Source organism: Macaca mulatta, chromosome 12, assembly GCF_049350105.2.
Source record: "Macaca mulatta isolate MMU2019108-1 chromosome 12, T2T-MMU8v2.0, whole genome shotgun sequence".
NCBI classification, from domain to species: domain Eukaryota; kingdom Metazoa; phylum Chordata; class Mammalia; order Primates; family Cercopithecidae; genus Macaca; species Macaca mulatta.
In genome coordinates, this window is record NC_133417.1 from 118,445,098 (window position 1) to 118,469,888 (window position 24,791).

The 24,791-nt window shown below is 36.7% G+C and overlaps 1 long non-coding RNA gene across 1 annotated transcript; it reads right to left on the bottom strand.

Annotated features, from left to right (window-relative positions):
* Positions 1 to 16,215: 16,215 nt before the first annotated feature.
* LOC144333327 (uncharacterized) lies at positions 16,216 to 24,765 on the bottom strand. The gene is made up of 3 exons (XR_013401905.1): positions 24,588 to 24,765; positions 18,803 to 18,966; positions 16,216 to 18,376 (listed from the first exon to the last, which is right to left on the bottom strand). It is a non-coding gene; the product is annotated as an uncharacterized LOC144333327 (long non-coding RNA).
* Between the last annotated feature and the right edge of the window lie 26 nt (positions 24,766 to 24,791).

Here is a 24,791-nt window from a genome sequence, read left to right on the forward strand (position 1 = left end):
CGTTGTTCATATAAGCTTCCATGGAAAATTATTTCTTTTAGCAAGAACAGAGGCATTGCAGAAACCGGTTCCAGGAGGCTATTGGGAATCACAGTCAGTAAAATATCCTGAATTTTTGCAAGCTAGAGTGTCTCTCTCTTCATTTTATTATCAAGTGCACAATAAGTAGATATGGACCTCATTTTAGTTAGTTACATAAATTTAGTAATTTTATAGTAGTTACAGTGAAAACATGGTATATTCTCATGGGAGCAAAAGGACATTATAGTTTTGAAAACAGCAATACTCCGTAACCTGAGTATTTACATAAAGGAAAATTTCGTGTATAGTTAGTTCATAAAGTGTGTTAGATATAACTAGACATATGTAGAGTTAATTGACTATTATATAGAAATCCAGTCATTGATGACATACCAGGTAACTCTGGAGTAATATCTTTTTTCCCCAGCTTTATTGAGGTATAATTGAAAAATTTTAATGATATATATTTAACATGTACAACATTCTGTTTTGATATACATATACATTGTGAAATAATTACCACAATCAAGTTACTTGACATATTATCATCCCACATAGTTCTCTTTTTTGTGGTGAGACTACTTAAAATCTACTCTCTTTGCAAATTTCGGTATAAAATGCATTATTATTAACTATAGTCACCATGTTATACTTAGGTTTCCAGAACGTATTCATCTTAAGACTGAAAGTTGGTGCCTTTGACCAACATCTCCCCATTTTCCCCATTCCCCTACTTCTGGTAATCATCCTTCTACTGTCTGTCATTATGAGTTCTACCTTTTTTAGATTCCATTTATAAGGCAGGTCATTCAGTATTTGTCTCTGTCTGGCTACACTATTTTAATCCCCACCAACAGTGTACAAGTTTCCAGTTTCTTCACATCCTTGCCAGAACCTATCTTTTTTCTTTTTGATAATTTAAGCCATCCTAACAGATATGAGGGGGTATTTCATTAGTAGTATTATTAACATTTAATAGAAATACTATATAAGGTTTAAAAATAGTAACTTGTGTGAAAAGGATAAAAAGTAGTCATGACACACCATTCTTTCCTGTCTTCACATTTGATATGAGTAATTTGTATAAGATTCTGGTACAATGTGGAAATAATGATGTTATTTGTTTTATAAGGCTAACAAATTCTATTAAACTTTTTAGGATTAAAATGTCACTTCAGAAGAATTATATTTTAAAATGAGACTGTATCTCAGCAATATTGCTTATTCTTCAATCTATTTTTTGTATTTATTCATTAAGTGGGGTTAATAAATTTCTGCCGTTGTCATGAAAGCTGAAGGTATGGCTGGGCAGCACAGTGGCTCATGCTTGTAATCCAGCACTTTGGGAGGTCAGGAGTTTGAGATTAGCCTGGCCAACATGGTAAAACTCTACCTCTACTAAAAATACAAAAATTAGCTGAACATAGTTGTACATGCCTGTAATCTCAGCTACTCAGGAGGCTGAGGCAGGAGAATAGCTTGAACCTAGGAGACAGAGGTTGCAGTGAGCTGAGCTCTTACCACTGCACTCCAGCCTGGGTGACAGAGTGAGACTCTGGGTCAAAAAAAAAAAGGTGCTTTGTCATCAGGTCATGAGTTATGCTTGTTCTATGTATCGACTATAGGTAGACTGAGGGTACAATATTGACACCCTCATCCTTTTTAGGCTGACATTTGGACTTATAGCCAACACCATTACAAGATTGCCTTCCTTAAAAATAAAAATTAAACTAAAAGCCAGTCGCAGTGACTCACAGCTGTAATACCAGCACTTTGGGAGGCTGTAGCAGGTGGATCACAAGGTCAGGAGATCGAGACCATCCTGGCTAACACGGTGAAACCCCATCCCTACTAAAAACACAAAAAATTAGCCGGGTATGGTGGCAGGTGCCTGTAGTCCCAGCTACTCAGGAGGCTGAGGCAGGAGAATGGTGTGAACCCGGGAGGCAGAGGTTGCAGTGAGCCCAGATCGTACCACTGCACTCCAGCCTGGGTGACAGAGCAAGACTGCGTCTCAAAAAAAAAAAAAAAAAAAAAAAAAAATTAAACTATGTGCATTGATATTTTTTACTTGAATAATTACTTTAATGTGAATTTTAAATACTTACTTTGTATTTTATAATTCACCCTGTACTCATTAGTTTTTTATAGTAGTTATAGCAAAAACATAGTGTATGCTCATGGGAACAAAAGGACATTGTAGTTCTGAAAACAGCAATTGAGAACTTAGAAATAAAGAAGGAAGGATATAACTTGAGCAGTGATGGTTCTTTTGGGGCTACTTGAATAATCAAAGGGCACCGGAGTGGTTTTATCTCATAGAAAAAGTTCTGTAAACTCTGTACGAGTCTTACATATTCATTATAAACTGACAGATTTATTGAGTACATTTAAGTAATTTAACATGGAAGCAATCTCATGCAAAATCAGAATTTCAGTATTTTCTTTTTTCTTGATTGGCACAATGCCAAAATTTTCATTAGTTCTAACAGGCAAGAAACTGATTTGTGGAAATGATATAATGAATGATGTTGGGGAGAAACTATCCATGTTAATTGTATTCAAGCACTTCTCTTTGCCTGCATAGAGTCTTTCTCATTTTCCAAACCATGTTGCCTTAGTCAGTCTTCTTACCTCTCTCAGGCTGGTTGAAGGCTAAACTTAAGAATGTTTTCCTAAGGTTTGGTAGATTGAATTCCTGGGCCCCAATTCTTCAGTCCTCGAAATGGCCTCATGGCAGGTGATTTTTAGACTTCATTTTTGAATTTTACTTTGGTCAATGCAGATTTTAGTAGGTGTGACATGTGCGGAGGCCTGAAATATGCTTGAGTGGTTAAATTTGCTCTCTTGTGCAGTTGCTTTCTGCTAAAGAAGAACATGCTTTGTGTAGCCTTGTCCAAGGATAATGAAAGACACATGGAAAATACTTGAATTCAACTTCAAGTTTGGAGTCAAGGCCAGCTGAACCTAGCCTAAATCAGCCGAACCCCAGCTGAGTCACATACGCATGTGTTGTCTGCCCTGAATTTTGGAGTGGTTTGTAAGACCACGTTTTTGTAGCAGTAGCTGACTGATAAAGGATGAGAGATGTTCTGTTTGCTTAGTAACAGCTTTAGCTTCATTTTGCTAATGAAAAAAATGAAACACTAACTGATTAAATGATATGCCTGAGATCAGACCAAACATCAGAAAATAATCAGAGACCACCTGTGTCGATATTACTTTACCTTGAGCCAGGACATTTTAAATAAGACTCAACACCAATAAACATCCTGGTTGTTTGCTTCAGAAATTTTTTTGCAGAGCAATTTTTCTGGGCAAATAGTTTTCTTATCTTGGCAAATAACTACCTAGTAAGAACATTAGTTTGCTCACCTGAACAAACATCACCTATCAGGGTATTAATTAATTTATTAAGACTTACTTTAAAACTTTCATTTCAAATTCTAAACTATTAAGGCATTAACTTGGTCAATTCTAACTAGTTCCCCTTTTTGCCAATTCTAACTAGTTGCTCTCTCGAAGACCTGGCTTATACCCCATGAGCACAAACTCTAAAATTTCCTATTCTTCCCTAACCTCTCTATCTTTGAGAGATGACTCAAACTGTCAAACTGATATTCTTTCCTACTGAAGTAAATTTAATCACTCAGCTTTGGCCAGGTGCGGTGGCTTACACCTGTAATCCCAGTACTTTGGGAGGCTGAGGCAGGCGGATCACGAGGTTGGGAGTTTGAGAACAGCCTGGGCAATATGGTGAAACCCCGACTCTACTGAAAAAATAAAAAAATTAGCCGGGCGTAGTGGCGTGCGCCTGTAGTCCCAGCTACTCAGGAGGTTGTGGCAGAAGAATCACTTGAACCCGGGAGGTGCAAGTTTCAGTGAGCTGAGATCAAGCCATTGCACTCCAGCCTGGGCGACAGAGCAAGACACCATCTCAAGAGAAAAAAAAAATCACTCAGCTTTACTTGATCAACAGCTTTTTGGTGGTCTTGGTGTAAGAATTGACAGCTGACATACCTTAGTATTATTTTGTTGAGCATTAATAAATGCATGTGTTAGGAAGAATAGCAAAATCCTGAACGTGTGCTTATTGGCTTCCAGTTCTTTTTGTTCTGCTATGAACTGGCACAATTGATCTATTTATCAGGCTGTCATCTATAAAGGAAAAGGATCAGAAAGATTATCTTGAAAGTTTCCGGGTCTAAAACTCTATGATTCTAAGATTCTGAGGTTTTCAAACACACATGTAAAATAATTACTGGAATAGTTTATTGTTTTTTAAATATCTCTTAATAGGAAGTGCACAAATTGTAAAAATTTAAATAAGATTATTATGGCTCCTTTAAGGAATCTATGATAACATGTCCTTAAAAACACTGGTATAATGAATTATTTAAATTAAAGGGTTTTTTTTGTTACACAAATTGGTTTACACTAAGAGTCTGAATCTAAATATATTAGTTCCTTTATGTTAATTGTATTCTCCTCATATGATAACATTTCAACCATTTATAATTCACCAGCAAGCAATATTACCGATCCTGAATAGAAGTTCTACGTATCATCAGGAAGTAAGCAAAAAAAGCCTCCTGCCAAAGAAATTCCACCTAAGTTAATGACAACTTGTTTCATTAGGTCTTCTTTCAGAAGATATTTAATTATTTTGCACACAATATTAACATGTCTTATATAGACTAGAAAGAACAAAATAAACTGTAGAGTGATGCTATATACAGGCACAGTGATAAACGTAGAAGTAAGAGAGCAGATTATCCACAATGGAGGAAACCACATAATTATGGAAAGTAGCTATATGAGCACAAAGTACAAAGTCTGGAGACATTTAAAATGGGCCAGTCTTATGCACCTTTGATTTACAGATAGTGAAATAGCAGATGTTCATAATAATCATGTTTCATCATCTGGATGCAGACTTACACTCTCAGCAGAATTTTTTATTTAAGGATTCAGATAAATGTATAACATATTTTAGAAACATTTACAAACCAAAATTTTGCTTTTTAACTTTTAGAGGTAAAACATCATATATCTATAAAATCTGATTATGCAAAATAATGTTATTCAAAGAATTCTAGACAGCTGGAGTTTTACAATTTTTAGCTTTTTGAAATGTTCTCTAATGTTTTCCTGATTTGCTCTCTCTTGGTTTTAAACCCAACATTTTTGATTCAAGATTTTATTTATTACATGTATATTTCTTTACTATTTTATAAGCAGTTAATATTTTTATATTGGTAATAATAAAATTTTGTCTCTTATTTTTAGTTCCACCTTCCTCTTTTTCTTTCAAAACTCATTATTTCAAATATATCAGGAGAATCTCATTCATGATTCACTGGCAAAGATTAACTCTAAATAGGAAAATGTTACGTTTTTAATTTAATCTATGTTTGCAATGGAAGTAAATTCAATTGAAAGAGACTTTTTCTCTTCTAAGTAAAAAACTTTCATTTCTGATACATAAAATACAGATTAATTACACCTTGTGATCCACTTGTAATGATTCCATAGCCTTAGCAGAAAATAGTCTGGTCTTTTGGAGGGAGGTCACATTAGAACATCATTTTGAAGTGAGGCTTTGCACTCTTTCAATATTTTTGGCAGCTTAACTGCAGTATCTTTCATATGTGAAATAACGAGGGTATTTAAACAACTTATAAGAAACTGTTAAATAGTAAGAGTTCAAACTTCTGTTGCTCCACTAGGCACTATGAATATAGAAACAATAGGCAAGAAGAGGTAAAGAAAACAACTTGTAACCCTCAAATGGGTGATGGACAAAATGGATGAAGAAGGAAAAAATTTGTATTTAGAATTTACAAATTAAAATTTCTTAGCACAATAATAATGGCTGTGTCCAAAGGAAAAATTCATCAACCAGAAAAAGGTTGATATATTTCCTATATAACATTGATTTATTTCCATTAACAATGGTTTGAACAATTTATTTTTCGAGTTCACTATAATTATAAAATACTTTCTGACAAGCTGATTAATAACAGTACTACCTTATAAGCACAATCAGAGTAGCTCTAGAGAGCTAGTGTTGAGTTTGATTTGTAACAGTGAAACAACAAAAGAGCTAGCCCAACTAACTCCATTTTTGTTTAAGGGGCTTTTACCCTTTTTTGGACATAGGCAAGGATAATTTTAAAGACTAAGATGATATGCAAAACCAACAATAATGTAGTTGTTTTTTAAATTTTTATTTTGTTATTTTCTTGAGACAGAGCCTTGCTCTGTCGCTCAGGCTGGAGTGCAGTGATGTGATCTTGGCTCACTGCAACTTCTGCCTCTCAGATTCAAACAATTCTCCTGCCTCAGCCTCCCTAGTAGCTGGGACTACAGGCACACGCTGCCATGCCCGGCTAATTTTTTATACTTTAGTAGAGATGGGGTTTCGCCGTGTTGCCCAGGCTGGTCTCCAACTCCTGAGCTCAGGCAATCCGCCTGCCTTGGCCTCCCAAAGTGCTGGGATTACCGGCGTGAGCCACTGTGCGCGGCACCACAATAATGTAGTTTTTAAAAACTAATTCTGGCTTGAAAAGGTAAGGACATAAACAACTATGTTTTGTTAAAGATTTATAGGATGCTGTGACCTGATCAAGGCCAAAGAAGTTCCCAGCCTCCTCGGACCCTCACTGGTGCCCAGATTTCTGCGATCACCAGTCACTTCTTGATCCCAACCCTGTTCTCTTCTGCCGACTCTTAACATAAGAAGAGCCTGAAATTTGTACTGAATTAAGATGGTATTTTAGGACACAAGTCCACCATCTTCTCAGTTTGCTGGCTCTCCTAATAAACCTGCTTTTTCTCTTACCAACTCTTGTCTCTCATGTTTGGCTTTTGACTAGCAAGTAGCCAAACTTGGTATGGGTTACAATTTCATAGTGCCCAGCATGGGGCTGTGCACCCATGGATGTTCTAGCTTGCCCCATTTCCAACAGCAATGGAGCAATTAGCCGCGGTAGCATACCAGGACTTCCCTGGTCGTGTTACTGGGCAGAGCAGTTAAATGAGTTTTTAATGATTCCATTTTAGCTAGAACTGGTTGAACACTATAAGAAAACCAAAATCTCCATGTAAACTTAAATTTGTGAGTTTTATATCAACATCAGTAGCTTAATAACAGCAGATTCAAATTAGACACAAAAGAGAAAAATAGAATTTTAGAAGACCGTGCTTATCTTTATAGTTGTAGGTTGACAATTTGAGCTCTGAATTTTTCTTACTGCAATTTGCCCATTAGTTTTAAAATGTGCACAAAACAGGCCATAATACGTAACCCGCTGAAGTCCCAGAAAACTGGGCATGCCTTTGAAGTGTAAACCCAGGGCCCACAAAATATGACAGACAAATTCAAAATACCTGGTTCTCAGATTGTGTAAAAGTCCAACGACTATTTCCCTCTCCCACAGGATACCCCAATCAAATACAAAAACAAAGCAGTGAATTCTGAGGAAAAGCCCACTTGGAAGGGAAAGCAGTTCCTAGTTGCACATATTGAAGTGACTTACCCAGTCTTGGAGCCTGTCAATACTTCTTTTCCTGGTACCAACAAAGCTTTACAGGCAGCTGACACCATGAAGAAGGAAGAAGGGAGAATCTCTGAGACAAAAGCATTACTGGCAGCTGCTGGGATGTCTCTGGAATTCCAGTCATGGTGTCAGCTAGCCATGAGCAACTGGCACTCATGACTGGTTGTTGATCTGCCTGATAGTGTGAATGGGTAATTCCCGGAACACTGCTGTGGCCGATTGGTCCATCCATAGGAAATCAGGCAGGCTAGGACACCTGAGGCACACAGCCCCACATTGGGCGCCATAAAACTGTAACCAGATTCAGCTGCTCACTGCTCAAAAGCCAAACACGAGAAACATGAGTTGGTGGGAGAAACAGCAGGTTTATTTGGAAAGCCAGTAAACCAAGAAGATGGTGGACTTGTATCCTAAAATAAGTCAGGTCAGTACAAATTTCAGGCTCTTTTAATGTTAAGGGTGGTGAGAACAGAAGGGCGTTGGGATGAAGAGGTGACTGATAATCATAGACATTTGGGCACTAGCAAGGCTCTAAGGAGGTTGGGAATTATTTTGTCCTTGATCAGGTCACAGTGTTCCTATAAATCTTTAACAAAACATAGTCATTTACATACCTATGATATTCCAGGGGTACCTATGACATTCCAGGGTTAGTTTTAAAAAACTATATTGTGGTTGTTTTTGTGTAGTATCTCAGTGCTCTATAGTTATCCTTGCCTATGTACAGGAATGGATAAAGGCCCCTTAAACAAAAATGAAGTTAGCTATGTTTGTGGTTTGTTTTTTTTTTTTTTTTTTTGAGACAGAGTTTCACTCTTGTTGCCCAGGCTGGAGTACAATGGTGTGATATCAGCTCACCACAACCTCCGCCTCCCAGGTTCAAGTGATTCTCCTGCCTCAGCCTCCCGAGTAGCTGGGATTACAGGCATCCGCCACCACACCTGGCTGATTTTGTATTTTTAGTAGAGATGGGGTTTCTCCATGTTGTTCAGGCTGGTCTCAAACTCCCAACCTCAGGTGATCCACCTGCCTCGGCCTCTCAAAGTACTGGCATTACAGGTGTGAGCCACCATGCCCAGTCTGTTAGTTCTTTCGCTGTTTTGCAGTTATAGTTTGAGAACAAACATATTTTAAAATAAATAAAGCAGCATACTAACTTCTACAAAACAAACCACTAATTCTCATTTGGTGATGTCATGCTCCATTTTTTGTTTTACTTAAGTACATTTGCCTTTTACTACCACATATTGTTTATGCTCACACATTTATTTAAATATCAAATTGAAATGAAGTAGAAATAATACTATTTTTAAAAATCTAAAATGTTAAATAATTTTAAGTTTTAAAAATTTTTAAAAATTTGACTCTCAGAAAGATAAATGGATACTTCTTGTGGTCTCAGAAATTCTAGACTATAAGCTGATGAACTGCAAATTATCATTCACATTTCTGATTTAATGATTAGATAATCAAGGGTTTTCAAATATTTTGAGTATGATTAAATGCAGGTTAAACTGGTATATTTGCTAAATCACTGACAGTTTATCTGAATTTGCATATACTTATTTGTGAAGTATGGAACTATCATTTTCCTAGATAACCTTCTGTTTTTAAACTATTTCCTTGCTAAGATTTCAGATCTATTGGGAAGAATTATCTTCTATTTAAAAACAGATATAAATAAAAATACAGGAATGATTTTGGTGAAATAAACATAAAATTTGCATTTCTATCAGGTTTCCAAGTGATCTTGCTGCTGCTGGTCTGAGCACTAAACTTAAAGAACTTTCCAGAGCCACTTGACAGAAAGATAATTGTACCTCGAAGTTATATAATCAGTATTACAGTTTTAAATAGAAACTAAACTATGGTATCATAAATTTTAAAATTTATTTTCAAAATGTATTCTCTATAGCTGAATGTCATTATATATTGTAGAATTCACTTTTTGGGATTGTTTTCCTCCTTGTTAGTCTTCATTTTGTTCTCAACCCAAGCCGTGTCTCCCCTCTTCATCATTGTTTTGGAAATATTTGTCTGATTTTATGGTTACTATATATACTAAAACGGTAACTTCCTGGAGTAATTTTTCAGGTAAGAATAATCATTAGAATGTAAGCTTCCTGACACAAGGAACCATATGCTGTTCATCTTAAATCCCCACTTCCATCTTATAACTAATGTGTAGCACTAAGCATTGTCCATAAAATAAACAAATATGTATTGAATAAATATTATTACATTTTGACTCTATTTCTTTTTTCTGAAGACCATAAAAATCACATATAGAGCTTAAATCATCTAAAATTTACATACAGGGAGGTGAAGAAAGTAGGAAGAGAGGAATGGAAGCCCATAAGGGTCTGTAGGAACAGAAGGTAGTATGAAATGATTAAACCTGAATTAATCAGGATCTTAAATTATTAATTCATTTATTTGAATGTACCATGTTTCTTTGTTATTTATCTGGTGTTTTACAGTGCAATATATAAAGAGGAAGCAACCAATCCAGATATATTGATTAGAAATGAGCTTAACAATTAAATAGAATTTTACCTGATAATAGTTTTTAGAGGACACTGGCTAAATCCAGTCACTATTAAACAAGTTAAATGAAATGAAGTAGTAGAAAATACTTCATAGGACAAAATTAATCGATTTATATCAAGGAACTCATGAAAATAACAGGCAGTTATATATATTTTCTCAAGTGAGAGAATCCTTGTTTAATCTCTGAAAAAGATATATAGTAAGTGATTTTTATTATTCTACTATATGTTTGAAATGGAAATATTTCATGATATAAAAATGTGAAATCTTATTAAAAGACATAAAACAAAATTGAACAAATGGGAAGGCCTAATATGTCTTAGGAAGGTTTACTATCATTTGGAAGTCACTTCTTCTAAAATTAATAATTTAATTAAGTTATCATTAGAATCCCAAAGTGTTTCATTAGGAGGGGGAAATATATAAATTAATATTAATGTTTATTGCCTGAAAGAGCTTAAGAGAGTATGCAAAAGGACCAAGAAAAGGATCTTGACTTTCCAGTTACCAGAATATCAAAACTGAAAACCACTAAACACAAATCAATATGACATTGGTATAGAGAAACCCAGGAAGTGTATGTTGCAGTGTGTGAAGATTGGGTGACTGCACTCCAGTCTGGGCAACTAAAGCAAAACTCCATCTCAAAAAAAAAAAAAAAAAAAAAAAGTACACAGAGTAATTACAATAATGGGTAACTAGCTTTAGAAAACAATTCTGAGTTTTACAATGTGTATAAAATCAGTATAAAATTTGTGAATAAATGAAATATATGTAGATTTCTTAAAATTCTGTGATTTTACTTGGATGAAGTGAAGAAAGCCTATGTTTTGGGAATTCCCGACTGAATATTGGAGGGAACAAAACGAAAAGAAAGAAAATAGGAAAATGATAGATGACATTTTACAATATTACAAATTGAAATGACAACAAGCATTAAAATGACACTATGTAGTTCACTATTTGTTGAGGAATGAAAACTAAAGTAATATTGAGATATCAGGTTACCCCCAAAGAAGAATCAAACATTAAAGAGAAAGCTGTATGTGTATATATTACAGATAAAAATGTGAGGTTTTATTGTTTTTTGGGGAAAGCAATATGGCAATAGCCATTGAAATTAAAAACAAATACATCCTGTGATCCAGCTCTTCTGTAATTCTCAGAAACTTTACTATAAAAAGCAAAGCATCATTCATTAAAATTACGTGTACATGAATTTTATTGTGATAGTGCTCATGGTGGCATTATATAGGGAAGATTAAATACATTCCATTATATGTACATGAAATAATAAAATATAGCCACCTAAAATAAACTGTATTAATGCAAGTTGACTTAGATGCTTTTCTATGAGGTGTTTTTGAGTAAGAAAAGCAAGACGAGAAAAGATAATGTCATCCATTTCTGTAAAACATAAAATAACCAAGAAGCCCTTTGTTTATTTTTATCTGAATATACATATTTGAATTATATGAATATCAATACTGCAAAGGGTCTGAGATTTTATTCTATTTGCAAACTAACAAGTTAGCCTTCTTATCTTTTACAGAATTTGATAGAAAACATGAGACTCCTGAGTCAGAAACTAAGAGCTTTATTACTCATGGCATAGCAAACAGAATGATCATTTTCATATTTGTAATAGTTCCCTTTGTCCTGGAGTCTCACAGGGGTGACATGGAAAGCCACCTGACATCTGCAGAAGAAGAGGGTTGCATTATAGAATGGAGCAATGGAGCCAAGGGTCCTGTACTTTTTGAGCAACAAAAAAACGTAGTATGCAGCAAAGAAGCTAGTCTCCCTTCTACTGGGAGCAAAAAGTTACCCAATAGGAGGTCAAGTTGTGATAGGGAGTCAAACTGTGGTCTCCTTGACCTATGTTGTTACTAATGTGACAAGAGAAACTGCTTGGTGTGAGAAAACTGGTAAGTCTTGCAATCTAGCCTACTTAGCAAGAACACGAAGTGATATTGAGGGGTCATTGTGAGCTGCAAAGGAGCATGGAGAAAAATATAGACATGTATCATATTTTCAGAACAATTGACTTTGCAGAGAGTGAGCTTATGTGGGGGGAGGGTAAGAAGATATAGAAGAATGAAGCAAACAAAAAAGAAATGAAAAAGACTGCATTTAATAAATACATAATCACAAACATATGTATATACATTTATGTATAATTATGTTTTTAATTAAAAGTATAAGTTATGAATAATTTTTTTAAAGTTACAACCACTGATATTTGGTCATTTTAATCTCTAATTTAAATACTTCAGTGGCTTCCTATTAATTTTAGGATAAGGTCTATATATAGTGCCTAAATACGGCTTGCAGTGACTTCCACATATAATTCCTGCTTGACTGTTGATCCTCGCCTTTAGCTGCAGCCATTGTTCTACACTAGACATTCTGCATATTGTGACTATGCCAGAGATCATGAATCAGGAAAAATTATGCCGACTCATTGATGCTTACCTTCAGTGATATAATAGTTGATTTAGAAATGTGACACTATTGAAAAGATACACGTCTTCCCTTATTACAGTTCTGGAGTTTCATTGCTACTCCAAAGAATGGTAGGTACAAAAAGAGTTCTGCTAAAGGTATAAATAATTTTTACACTTATGTTAATTAATGTTGGTCAATCACTACAATCTAAGCATTTGCTTTTTAAAAGATAATGATTTTTTGTTACTTTGAAGAAGTGCATCCATGTATACTAGCAGTAAGAAAACAGGAAGACAAGTTTTTCTACAAGAGTATTTCAGACTTCTCTCTGGAACTTTAATTGTGTTACATTTAAATTTTTAACATTTCAAAACCCAATCAATTATAGAACTCTAAATGATAAATATTTCAGTATGTGTGTAAGAGAAGTTTTAATAATCAACAATAATTTGGGTTAAGGTATTCCAGAGACAGAAAATTTGAGGAGGAGCATTTCCTGCAGAGTGTGGTACATTCTTGACCCTTCCTCTCTGATCAGCTTCAATTAGAAAGAAAGGGGCAGGTGCGGTGCTTCACGCCTTCAATCCCAGTACTTTGGGAGGCCAATGTGGGTGGGTCACGAGGTCAGGAGTTTGAGACCAGCCTGACCAACATGGTGAAACCCCATCTCTACTAAAGATACAAAAAATTAGCTGGGCATGGTGGCGTGCACCTGTATAGTCCCAGCTACTTGTGAGGCTGAGACAGGAGAATTGCTTGAACCTGGGAGGCAAAGGTTGCAGTGAGCAGAGATCACACCACTGCACTCCAGCCTGGGCAATAGAGCGAGACTCTGTCTCAAAAAAAAAAAAAAAAAAGAAAGAAAAAAAGAAAAAGTATACAAGACTATACGAGCATGCATATTACTTTGCTTTACACAATTGGTGGCCTACTATACCTACTTTACAGCAAAATACATTTGAAAAGCCAAATGAAAAATGGGAAACATGTTTTTTATGAAGAAAAGAGATAATTGCTTGCGAGGGAGAAAAACTGAATCACCACTCTCTTATTTGTTTAGAGTTTAGTGTAGATTAATGTGAGAACATCCTAACCCCCAAAGGAACAAGTTATTTCCCAGGGAGCAGTTTTCTCTACTGTACGCAGAGACCAAAAGTAAGAGGAAAAGTGGTTCAAAGATGGAAAGGGTGAGGAGGGATATTGGCGAGCTTCACTACCAGGCTAATCCTCTCGCATCAGAGACAATTGCTCGCCCTAGGGGTGAAGACATCTTAGTCAGCACTGCTTAAACAAGGTAGTTTGTGCAGGATATGTATTGTGTCTGCATCTGAGTTTTCTCAGTGCTCCCTCAGCAACTACTTCAAATGATTATTGTGGGATCAAATAAAACATTCCAGATACAGCATCCAGTATGTGTTAGCTGTCATTGTTCTAATAGTCTCAGCATTGGAAAACTAGCAAAAATCATGAAATTGCTCCTAATTCTTAAATTAGACTTTATCTTGTGCTCACCCACCACACCAAGAAGTAGATGCCTTCATGTGGGTGGCATCAGCAGAACTCAGGCATAACTGTATGGGTGACAGTGGTCTGGGAGTGCTTTGAGTGGTAGAGAGCAATTAGCTGAGTGCCCTTCACAGTAAGGTCAGGTAGAAAGACAGTGTCTCAGACACACTTTCCACATTACTTTTCACTCTCAGAAGCCAAAATTGTGAGTGATCTTACTAAAGAGAGACAGTTTTTCATGACTGAAGCTTTCTTAGAAAATAGAATATTTGTTTCCCTCTAAATTCAAATTTATAATAGAGTAGCCATTGGATTTTCTGGGATGTTTATTAAAAATCTGTGATCAACCAGCAATAATTTTCAACTTTCTCAGTCTCTGGGAGCAATCATCCTTATTCAAATATTCCCTGGCTGGTAAGTTCACTCATCTGAATAGTTTATATTCTATTTCTTTTTTAATGTTTCAAATGTTTCTATGTAAAAACAAAAAATGATTCCAAGGCATTGACTGTTTAAAGTATGTAAATATGAAAAAATGGTAATGAATGGGTAGATTTACATAAGTAAACTTTGTCTGGATATTGGAATTATTAAAGAATTTAAAAATAACATTGTGCTGTAAATGCAAGAGTAATGTTAGGGAATATTGATAGGATGTCAGTTTTCATAGTTTGTAGTTAAAGTAGGGAAAATTGGAGCCTTCATAACTGTCAGCATAATTGTACCATCCTTGTCTCAGGAACCCTTTCTCCTGCTCTACTTTGTCATCAGCAACCATTGTCTCTAAAGTTCCTGTGATATTCTTGTGAACACAAGTTATTTTTCTTCTACAGTCATCTGCTTGTGCCTAATTAATTTATAAAGTTATCGATAAGGATTTATGAAATATGTAAGTCCTGAAAATCAGGGTGCGCCTGTATCAGGTAGGAGGGCACCTCTAGACCTTAACTCAATTAACATCAAGGAAGTAATTTAGATTCAAAGTAGGGTTTAAAGCAAGTACACATATTGAACTGAAGAAGTGGTTTATCATAAAAAATTTATATTTTGGGGGCTTGGCATGGTAGCTCACACCTATAATCCCAGAAATTTAGAGGGCTAAGGTGTGAGGATTACTTGAGGCCAGGAGTTCAAGACCAGCCTGGGTAATGTAGTGAGATTCTGTCTCATAAAAGAAAGAAAAGAAAAGAAAAGAAAAGAAAAGAAAAGAAAAAGCTGGGCATGGTGGCATGCACCTGTAGTCTCAGCTATTCTAGCTACTCAGGAGGTTGAGGTGGGAGGTTTGCTTGGGCTCCTAAGTTCGAGGCTGCAGTGAGTTATGATCATGTCACTGCATTCCAACCTGGGTGACAGAGGGAGACCCTGTCTCTAAAAAAAAAATACACTTTTAATTAAAATCTGACTAACCCTTATGTATTTCACATATGGGTCTTAGCTTTCATTACTCTCATGTTTTCTGAATCTCTGATTTGTGTGGTTCTGTGCACAAGAATCTGTCTCAACAGTCCCAGGATCTGACCAGCCTGGATGCAATGTACTAACTGGCCTATTCACTACCAAACTTGCTTTCTTACCTCCAGGAAGGACAAGGAGCTAAAATGAGTTATCTTTTATACAGGGAACAATTCAAACTCTGCTTTCCATTATCCACAAAGAATTGAGCATAGCATTATATGCTTAGAAAAAAAATTCTTCTCCTTCTTTCTTTCCTTCCTTCCTTCCTCCCTCCCTCTTTCTCTCTCTTTCTTCTTTCTGGTAATATGCATAATTGCAGACATGCTAAGACATGTTAAAGTCAATCAGGGATTATACAATACTTTAGATAAATCTATTGTATTTCAGGTATAGGATGTGACAACTGAGTATCAGGAGAACACTGCAATGGCTGGAAGAAGGCTCTCTCCAGCAAGACTGTCTTGGAAATTGCTGAATACCCCACTGCATATCGAACAGTGGAATTTTCATAGGCAAGTCCCCCCTGCTCAAAGTGGGCATTAGATGTGTGTTAAATGTTCACTGCTAGAATTGTCATAATGCTTTCCTAAGTCAGACTTCCATTTCTTTTTAAAATACATTTAAAACTTTTTATTTTGATAGAATTTTAGATTTACAGAAGAGTTACAAAGATAGTATAGCTTAACTCAGCTTTTCCTTTATTTTTTATTTTTAACTTTAAGTTAAGTTCAGGGGTGTTGTGGTACATATACACCACGGAATAGTTTACACCCATTAAAAAGAATGAGATCATGTCCTTTGCAGGGACATGGATAGAGCTGGAGGCCATTATCCTTAGCAAACTAACACAGGAACAGAAAACCAAATGTGGCATGTTCTCACTTATGAGTGGGAGCTAAATGATGAAAACACATAGACACATAGAGGGGAACAACAGACTTCCATTTCTATCTACCTCTTTCTCTGCACAATTCTTCTGTCTTTCCAGTCATTGTCTTTGTTGTTGTCCTGACCACTCTTTTGAAGTCTTTCTCTTCTCAGTCTGTACATAGTGCCTGATGAGGAAGTGAACAAAATAGAGGAGGGTGCCCTGGACTTCAAAGGTAGCCCATTCAGTTTTCTCCTATGTATGAAAACAAACTGTATTTTTTCATCTGTGTGGTGAGAATAGCACTTTCAGGTCTAAATTCACAAAGGCACATCATATTAGCCCTTTTTGTGTGTGGTAAGAACACTGAATATGAGGTCTACCCTCTCAACACATTTTAAAGTACACAATACAATGTTATTGTATATCAGATAGATTAAGAAAAAAACTCTTGGCAGCAAAATAAATCTTCAAATAGTATGGAAGTAATGGTGATTCCACACAGAGTCAATTTACCAGGAGGTCCTGTTGAACTGCAAATGACAGACAGCCCAACAGAAACTGACTTAAGCAAAAGGAATTTGTTGTTTTAAAAGAAAGGTCAATGGTGAGGCTTGTTTAAGGAAATGCTAGAATAAAGGTTCAAGCAACTTTTTAAAAATTAATTTTTTATTTCAGAATAGTTTTAGATTTAGCAATAAGTTGCAAAGATAATATAGAAAGTTCCCATATACTCATATTCAGTTTTCCCTACTATGAACATCTTACATCAATATGGTACATTTGTTACATCTAATGAACCATTATTGACACATTATTAGTAACTAAATAAAGTCTATACTTTATTCAGAAATCCTTAGTTTTTACATAATATTCTCTTTTTCCTAGGATCCCACGTTGCATTCAGTCAGCATACCTCTTTAGGGATCTCTTGGTTGTGACAGTTTCCCACTTTTCTTGTTTAATGATTGATATGTTTTGACTGTGTCCCCACCCAAATATCATCTTGAATTGTACTCCCATAATTCCCACATGTTGTGGGAAGAACCCTGTGGGAGAAAATTAAATCATGGGGGTGGTTTCCCCCATACTGTTCTTGTGGAAGTGAATAAGTCTCACAAGATCTGATGGTTTTCAGAACAGGAGATCCCTGCACAAGCTCTCTTTGCCTGGTGCCATTGATGTAAGACGTGACTTGCTCCTCCTTGCCTTCCACCATGATTCTGAGGCCTCCTCAGCCACGTGGAACTGTGAGTCCAATTAAACCTCTTTATTTTGTAAATTGCCCAGTCTCAGGTATGTTTTTATCAGTAGTATGAAAACAGACGAATGCAGTAAATTGGTTCCAGGAGTGGGGTGTTGCTGAAAAGATAGCCAAAAATGTGAAAGCAACTTTGGAACTGGGTAACAGGCAGAGGTTGGAACAGCTTGGAGGGCTCAGAAAAAGACAGGAAAATATGGGAAAGTTTGGAACTCCCTAGAGACTTCTTGAATGGCTTTGCCCAAAATGCTGATAGCAATATGGACAATGAAATCCAGGCTGAGGTGATCTCAGATGGAGATGAGGAACTTGTTGGGAACTGGAGCAAAGGTGACTCTTGTTATGTTTTAATAAAGAGACTAGTGGCATTTTGCCCCACCCTAGAGATCTATGGAACTTTGAACTTGAGAGAGATAATTTAGCGTATCTGGCAGAAGAAATTTCTAAGCAGCAAAGCATTCAAGAGGTGACTTGGGTGCTGTTAAAGGCACTCAGTTTTATAAGGGAAGCAGAGCATAAACGTTTGGAAAATTTGCAGCCTGACAATGTGACAGAAAAGAAAATCCCATTTTCTGAGAAGAAATTCAAGCCAGTTGCAGAAATTTGCATAAGTAGCAAGGAACCGAATGTTAATCCCTAAGACAATAGGAAAAATGCCTCCAGGGCATAATAGAGGTATTCATGGCAGCCCTTCCCATCATAGGCCTGGAAGTGTAGGAGGAAAAAGTGGTTTTGAGGGCTGGTTCCAGGGTCCCCATGCTGTGTGCAGTCTAGGGACTTGGTGCCCTGTGTCCCAGCTACTCTAGCCATAGCTGAAAGGGGCCAAAGTAGAGCTTGGGCCATGGCTTCACAGGGTGCAAGCCTGAAGCCTTGACAGCTTCTGTGTGGTGTTGAGCCTGCCTGTGCACAGAAGTCAAGAATTGGGGTTTGGGAACCTCCGCCTAGGTTTCAGAGAATGTATGGAAATGCCTGGATGTCCAGGCAGAAGTTTGCTGCAGGAGTGGGGCTCTCATGGAGAACCTCTGCTAGGGCAGTGCAGAAGGAAAATGTGGGATCAGAGCCCCCACACGGAGTCCCTACTGGGGCACTGCCTAGGGGAGCTGTGAGAAGAGGGCCACCTGTCCATCATACCCCAGAATGGTAGATCCACTGATAGCTTGCACTGTGCACCTGGAAAAGCTGCAGACACTCAACACCAACCCATGAAAGCAGCCAGGAGGGAGACTGTACCCTGCAAAGCAACAGGGGTGGAGCTGCCCAAGAACATGGGAACCCACCTGTTGCATCAGCTTGACCTGGATGTGACACATGGAGTAAAAGGAGATCATTTTGGAGCTTTAAGATTTGACTGCCCTGCTGGAGTTTGGACTTGCATGGAGCCTGTAGCTCCTTTGTTTTGGCCAATGTCTCCCATTTGGAATGGCTGTATTTACCCAATCCCTGTAACCCCACTGTATCTAGGAAGTAACTAACTTGCTTTTGATTTTACAGGCTCATAGGTGGAAGGGACTTGCCTTGTGTCAGATGATACTTTGGACTGTGGACTTTTAGGTTAATGCTGAAATGAGTTAAGACTTTAGGGGACTGTTGGGAAGGCACAATTGGTTTTTAAATGTGAGGACATGAGATTTGAGAGGGGCCAGGGGTGGAATGATATTGTTTGGCTGTGTCCCCACCCAAATCTCATCTTTGCTCCAGTTCCCAACAAGTTCCGCATCTCCATCTGAGATCACCTCAGCCTGGATTTCATTGTCCATATTGCTATCAGCATACTCCCATAATCCCACATGTTGTGGGAGGAAACTGGTGGGAGATAATTGAATCATGGGGGTGGTTTTTCCCATACGGTTCTTGTGGTAGTGAATCAGTCCCATGAGATCTGATGGTTTTAGAAACGGGAGTTCCCTGCACTAGCTCTCTTTGCTTGCCACCATCAATGTAAGAAATTACTTGCTCCTTCTTGCCTTCTGCCATGATTATGAGGTCTCCCCAGCCACATGAAACTGTGAGTCCAGTTAAACCTGTTTCTTTTGTAAATTGTTCAGTCTTGCATGTCTTTTTCAGCAGTGTGAAAATGAACTAACACAATGATGTTGATAGTTTTGAGAAGTACTGGGTAAGGTATGTTGTAGTTTCCCTCAACTGAGATTTATCTGATGTTTTCTCTTGATTGGTCCATGCTTACAGGTTCTGGGGAGAAAGATCACAAAGATGAAATGCCATTCTCATTACATAATACCAATACCAACATGACTTATCACTGTTGATATTAATCTTGATCACCTGGGTGAGGTGGTGTTTATCAGCTTTCTGCACTGTCAAGTTGGGATTTTACTATACAAGAAACTCACTATGTGTAGTCTATACTTAAGGAATGTGCAGCTATGTTCCATCTCCTGGAATGTAGAGTATCTACATAAATTACTTGAAATTATTCATCACAGGAGATTTGTCCATTCTTCTCCATTCATTTATTTATCATTTAATCATCTATTTGTATCAGTATGGACTCACAGATATTTATTTTATACTTTGAGTTATACTTCAGTACTACTTTATTAATTTGGTTGCTCAAATCATCCTAGCTTCACTTAGGACAATTGGCTGCTGAGTCCCTTTGACCTATGTCCATCACTTTGAGATTTTTTTTCAGAGGCAGGATCTTTTTTACTTTCTGGAACGGTAAGATCCTCTAGGCTCATCTTGTTTATTCCCCATCAAGCCCTAAAACCAGCCGTCTCTCCAAGGAGCCCTCTATCCTTTTAATTAGCAAATGGTATTAAAATCTAAAATCTGAAGTGCTCATTGTAATGGGGGTGTTGTTGCTTCTAGGCCCTCTCAGCTGACAGAGCAAAGAAATACATGTGTGTATGCTACGGGTTCAAGTCATTGCATCTGGGCTCAAGTTTTCTCTTTCTTCACTCAGGTCTTCCATGCTGACTGAATTCTTAGATAAATAATTTCTTCATTCTTGCAATCATGCTGGAGCAACTCCAGAACTAAATCCCAAGGGGCAGAGTAAGAATCTCCCAAAATTTCCAACAAATTCTTACCAAATCTAATTTGGCTCCTTTTAAGACACATACCAACTTCAGAACTGATCACAGTAGCCAAGAATAATGAGGTATTCTTTTGGGTTAAACCTGGAACATATGTTCCTTGCCAGAGACAGAGGATTGACCCTGTTTGAACTACGTGGGCTCAGAATACTAGAGAAATGAATTTTCAGTGGTTGTTGGTGAAAAAGGGAAATATATATGCTGTATATTTGAAATGATAATTTTTCACCATAGTCAATTAGTACTACTTCTATGAATTCAGAAATCTAAAATTGGCCACCACTTACTGTTAAGTTTTGAAAGAAAATAAGATAGTTACTTTTATAAAAAGATGCATCAGTGAATGACTTGGGCTCTATCTATAGCAAATGAATGCTCATAACTTCTGAAAATTGAATACTCTTTTACTATATTATTGCATGTAATTATTTTCTGCTTTAAAACTACAAATACAAAGAGTACATCCATTGTCAGCTTCCTTTCTGGTTTTGCTTTTAAAAATAATTTCACTTTTACATAAATGGAGCATTTAGGCTGGGAGGAGATAAAATTTGTTGCCTTTTGTGGTTGTTGCTTTATTTCTACTGTCTCCATTGGTTTTCTTTATTTATATTTTTCAGTAATACATTCAAAGGGAAAGTAGATAGTTTGCTGTTCATTCATCAAAATATTAAGGCGCTTTTTCTCCACTCCAAGGAAGTTTGTGCAGTATATTAAAAAGGAAATATTATAGGATGGAAAGGCATCATCAAACAATCACTTTGGTCTGAATTTTTTGTTTTTTCTTAGTAAAGCATTCACACTTCTTTTTAATTAAACTAGTTATTAACAGAATAAAAATTCAAATGTAACACATTTATTTTCAAATTTGTTCCTTGAAAATACATGCTAGTTTTAAGATATCAGCAGTCTTCCTAAAAGGTTGCATCATGTTTTTATTTGAATGCAATTATTGGTTCTGTTTATATTTGTTAAAATTATATTTGCTTTTATTTCATTGCTTTACAGACCATTGTGGAGACCAAAAGGTTCACAAAATAAAATGTTAATGTAGCTTTAATTGGAATTTTTAAAACCACTTCTGCTTAGGTCCCTGTGAAATGTGTTTCAAATTGTAGTTGAACCACATATATCTTGGGTGACTTCCAATTTTGAAATCCATGAAATGGATATAATCAAATTAGTAACTCTGAATTAAAACTTTGGCTACTTGAAACTTCATAGAATTAGACTTACAGGTTTTCATTTTTTTGAGGAGTGTAGTTAATGATACTTCTTTCAGTCATAAGTCTCCTGTTTTTGAACTCTTTGGAGAAGATTTTTTTCCCATTTCTCCTCTACATTAAGCAATGGATATTGGTCATAATTTATTCATTTTATATGACCCTATTAAACTCTTTCCCTTTTTTGAGTGCTGCATATTTCTTTCTCTTTTCTCTCTTTTCCTCCTTCCCTCCCTCCCTCCCTTCCTTCCTTCCTTTCTTTCTTTCTTCCTTTCTTTATTTCTTTTTTTTTTTTTGAGATGGAGTCTTGCTCTGTTGCCCAGGCTGGAGTGCAGTGGCATGATCTCAGCGCACTGCAACCTCTGCCTCCCGGGTTCAAGTGATTTTCCTGCCTAGCCTCCTGAGTAGCTGGGACTACAGGCGTGTGCCACCACACCCGGCTAATGTTTTGTATTTTTAGTAGAGACGGGGTTTCACCATGTTAGCCAGGATGGTCTTGATCTCCTGACCTTGTGATCCATCTGCCTTAGACTCCCAAAGTGCTGGGATTACAGGTGTGAGTCATCGTGCCTGGCTGCGTGCTCCATATTTCTAAAAATATTTAAGTTTTATCTTAAATTGTTTCTGTATGTTTAAGTTTCTTACAAATACAATATCCAATTTAAGCTTGCATATTCATTCAATATTTTAAGCAAATTTTATTAACGATTATTTACTGAAAACATTTGATATACCAGACATGGTTATAAGTGCTTTTCACGTATGTTGCTTAGTCTTTATATTTTAGTAAGGTAGGTATTAAAATCTCTGGTTTACAGAACAGGAAACTAAGGCTCAGAGAACTTAATTAAGGTCATACAGAAGAGGCAGGAGACAAACATCTGTAGAAGATGACACACTACATCTAAAATGTCAGAATGATGAGCCATTGTAACAAACAAAAACAAATAAAAGTAAACAGTAATTGTTCTGAGAGATCCTCCTTCATGTCTTTTATGTTCCTACATGTCTTGCTAGATATGCCAAAAATGTAAGGCTTTGACCACTCCTTACTCAGGTCATTTGTGAAGGCTGGATTTACAGGAAACAACCTTGAGAGATGAGGTAATGCCTTCTTCTGAAACAAAGAGCAACTTTTCTATAAAAGCAGTGGATTCTCCAATGTCAGAATTCTTCTCCTGTATTTTCAGCCTCCTGTAATTGTTCCTTGCATTTAATGAGCACTCAGGAAATGTGTGATGTGAGAACTCAAGGACAAAGAGTAGGGTAGTAAAAGAATAGGTACCAGGAATGAATTATCCGACTGTTATATCTACCTGTGACCCTTGATTATTCTAAAAAATAAACAAAATCAAACATTTAATTGAAATAACAGCTAACATTTCTTAGTATCTTCTATGTTCCTGGTAAGTTCTTAATGCTTTATGTTGCTTTACCCCTTGCAATAGCACTTTAAGGTAGGTAGTATTGTTGTCTTTGTTCTACAAATGATGAAACTAGGGCCTAGAGGCATTAAGTAGTAGTTTGCCCAATGTGTCATAGCTAGTAAGTGATGGAAGCAGGCTCTGAAAGCTGTCTCTCTGGCTCTAACACATGCAGTCTCAAACTCCTCCTTAGGAAGTTACTGTTATCTTTTGGTAATAAATGGGAGCTTTTATGGGATCACTGGCTTCCAGTTTTCATCAAGAAATGTAGAATGAAAAATAATACCATTCGCCCTGGCAATCCCATTACTGGGTATATACCCAAAGAAATCGTTCTACCATAAAAAGACATGCACATGCATGTTCATTGATATTCATAACAAAGTCATGGATTCAACCCAAATGCCCATCAATGGACTGGATAAAGAAAATGTGGTACACATATGCCATGGAATACTATGCAGCCATAAAAGAATGAGATCATGTCTTCTCAGGGACATGAATAGAGCTGGAGGCCATTATCCTTAGCAAACTAATGCAGGAACAGAAAACCAAATACTGCATGTTCTTACTTATAAGTGGGAGCTAAATAATGAGAAGAAATGGACACAAAGAGGGAACAACAGACACTGTGGCCTACTTGAGGAGGAGAGTGGGAGGAGGGAGAAGATCAGAAAAAATAACTATTGGGTACTACACTTAGTACCTGGCTGACGAAATAAGTTATACACCAAACCCCTGCGACATGAGCTTACCTGCACATGTACCCCTGAACCTAAAATAAAATTAAGGGGGAAAAAAAAGAACAAATATTTGCAAGGAAAAGGGCCTTGAATTTGCTTCTGATACATACACAATATAACCTGAGGAAGATCCTCTCATAGAAATAAGACTACACATGATAGGGCAAGTGTCGACTATATACATTTGTTAGGACCAAATTTGTAGCTCATAATTTTTATGCAACTGTTTTTACCTTGGCGAGAATCAATGCTACAAATACTATTCCAAGTCTTAGTATATGGAACCAAACTCAAAACAGATGCCCAGCTAAATGCATTAAAGATCACAAGAAAGGACTTGACAAAGCTGAACACCATAGTTCTTTATTGCTAAGCGTCTGGTAGCTCCCCTGGGTCAGTCTTTCAATTATGATTTCTAGAACTTTATTTTTTCATTTTTAAAAAACTTCTAGGTGTTGAGAACTCACCTTTTCTAGTAGTTTTCCCTGGGAACACTTGGGGATCTACAAACATCTGAAATTAGAGGACTGCTAATGGGCAAGAATCAAGAGAAAGGTAATTCAGAGACGACAACGAAGTGGGAAAGAAATTATAGGGTCAAAGCGAAAGAAAACCAAGCTGCTTGGGTAGGAAGGTGCAATGCAAGCCAATTGTTTATTGTATCTTGTCCG